This window comes from Rattus norvegicus, chromosome 7, assembly GCF_036323735.1.
Source record: "Rattus norvegicus strain BN/NHsdMcwi chromosome 7, GRCr8, whole genome shotgun sequence".
Lineage (NCBI taxonomy): Eukaryota > Metazoa > Chordata > Mammalia > Rodentia > Muridae > Rattus > Rattus norvegicus.
This window is the reverse complement of record NC_086025.1, coordinates 4,097,900-4,100,628: the sequence shown is the minus strand read 5'-3', so window position 1 is coordinate 4,100,628 and position 2,729 is coordinate 4,097,900. Positions and strand designations below refer to the sequence as shown.

Genomic DNA, 2,729 nt, shown 5'->3' with positions numbered 1-2,729 from the left:
GTTATAACCTGGATTCTAAAAGACTAAAAAGACATTGAAAATGTATATTTAACTTCCTTTATATAATTAAAAGCATAGGTAATTTAAATATCTCTTAGAAAATAGAAAAAATTCTTATTTTCATTAAAGTTTTTCACTGAAAAGGTAGCTTGAAATAATATTTTGTGAAAAGAAGTACAAAAGTCAAAATGGGTAAATCCTCTTCAAAACTCTACTACTATTATATTAATCTCCTTTCTTCATTTCCTTCATATAATTAAATAAAACAGTCATTTCTTTGAGAAAGATGCAATCCTGTGTGCTGTATTAATGAATGCATTTTTCACTTGCTGATTCCTCAAGGTATAGATAAAAGGATTCAGAAGTGGATCCACTGAGGTATTGAGCACAGAAATTCCCTTGGAAATAGATACCCTCTGCTTGACTGATGGTTTCAGATACATGAAGATGCAGCTGCCATATGAGAGGGTTATCACAATCATGTGAGACGAGCATGTAGAGAAAGCCTTCTTCCTCTGGCTGGTTGAAGGGATTTTTAGAATCATCATAGCAATGTAGGTGTAGGATATGATCACCATTACCAATGTGAGTAAGAGTGTCACCAGAGCTGAGACAAATCCCATTGTCTCCAGGAACTGTGTGTCCATGCAGGAAAGCTGCAGGAGTGGAGTGGTGTCACAGTAGAAATGATCAACAATGTTGGAAGCACAGAAGTCAAGATTCAAGCCTAACACAAGTGGTGGAAAGATGACAAAAAAAACCAGCAAGCCAACAACTTAGGATCAGCTGCACACAGACTTTATTGTTCATGATGGTCATGTAATGCAGGGGCTTGCAGATGGCTACATATCTGTCATAGGACATGGCAGCCAGTAAATAAAATTCTGATGCTCCAAACAGGAAAAGCAAAAAACACTTGAGTGAAATAATTACCATAAGAAATGGTTTTTGTCTCCAGTTGCCATAATAACAAGCAATTTGGGTATGCATGTAGTAGTGTAGGAAATCTCTAAGAAGGAAAAATTCCGAAGGAAAAAATACATGGTTGTCTTCAGGTGAGCATCCACCAGGGTGAGTGTGATGATGGTCAGATTGCCAGTGATGCTGAGCAGATAGGTAAGAAGCAGGAAGATAAATAACACAGCTTTCCACTGTGGGTCATCAGTCAAATCTGCTATGATGAAAAATGTCACCCTTGTGTGGTTCTTCATTGTGATTTTCTGACTGTTAGACGGTCTAATGGAAGAGAGAGGTGGTGGGGAAGAGGTTATTACTACAGAACTGTACTAGTGATAGGTCATGTTGAAAAACCATAAAAATTGCAAGAGCCCATTTTCAGACACAGCAACATCTCTAACTAGGGCTATACTGGAAAATAGTTTATATAGTTTCATAGGCATAGTTAAAGTTATTAATTTACAATACCAATTTTGGATAACTTATGATATTATTTGTTTATCTCTTATATGAATTCACATGGTGAAATTAAAGGAACTGAGAAATACTTGTTTCCATGCTTAAACCTTAAAATTGAGATGTTATTTTGTTTTGTTAATTTATTTGAATAAAATATTAAAAGTTTGTATATAAATTCAAATTCACTTGAAATGCATTAGTGTGTATTTTCAGCTCTCCCCCTCTCTTCCTTTCTTATCCCCTACACATAAACACACACACACACACACACACACACACACACACACACACACACCATCTTTATATCTTAACATAAAATACTATCATTACTGTAACCAATTTTGTAGAATACAAATCATATCAATACTTCCATGACTGTTGTCTTATATCAGACGTCTAAATGAAGCCTAGGAATTGATTTCCTTGCACTTTCAATATATTTCAACTGCTTCAATTTTCATTATTATCCTTTATTCTAAGCACTCTCCATTCTAATACAAAGTCATTAGAAATAGTCTGGTAAATCCACTGTGAAAAATAAACTATTGTGGTTTTCTTCTGGTGTGGAAGTATTGATAACACAACAAGTGTTATAAATCAATATCAGGGTGAAAAACCACCAAAAATGTAAACATAGAAATATGGGATTAATTTTATTTTAGAGGCAGAGGATATAAAGACAAAGCCATATGGAAATGTATTGATATAAAGATTTTTATAGATGAATCATGAGCTTAAAGGAAAATCTTAGTGAATCTGAATTATTAAGTAAGAGAAACATGGAAAATTTCTCCACCAGTTGCTAGTTCTTTAACATTTTCCTTCTTAGAGTAAATATTTTGACAACCAGTGATTTTAATATATGTGTGATCTTAAAAGCAGGAGCTGAGTTTCAAAATCACTGAGTAGGACAACATAAGTTTTAAAAAACGTATAAATCTCTGACCACCATTCAAATAAAAAGAGGTTGAGGAACCAAGGGCATAGGTCAGTATTGCAGTCCTACATTAGCCTGTACAAAGTCCCAAGTCTGATGCTTCTCACGGAAAGAGTGTGCACATACCTCCAGAGGGCATATTGACAAGTAGATAACTATGTAGTATACCTTGACGGTGATATTAAGAAACAAAATTGTGACTGGCCAGGCAAACAGGTTAATGCCTTCCTCAGCCAACATCAGAAAAACTTCCTCCTGCAACAGATGGGAACAAACACAGAGACTTAGAGCCAGACTTTATGGACAGAGTGTGAGACCTTTGAACAATCAGACCTAAATGAGATGTCTGCATTAAAATGATCCTGGCAGAGCTAAA

At 35.1% G+C, this 2,729-nt stretch overlaps 1 pseudogene; it reads right to left on the bottom strand.

The window, feature by feature from the left end:
- Positions 1–269: 269 nt before the first annotated feature.
- Positions 270–1,211, bottom strand: Or6c74l-ps1 (olfactory receptor family 6 subfamily C member 74 like, pseudogene 1; annotated as a pseudogene).
- Between the last annotated feature and the right edge of the window lie 1,518 nt (positions 1,212–2,729).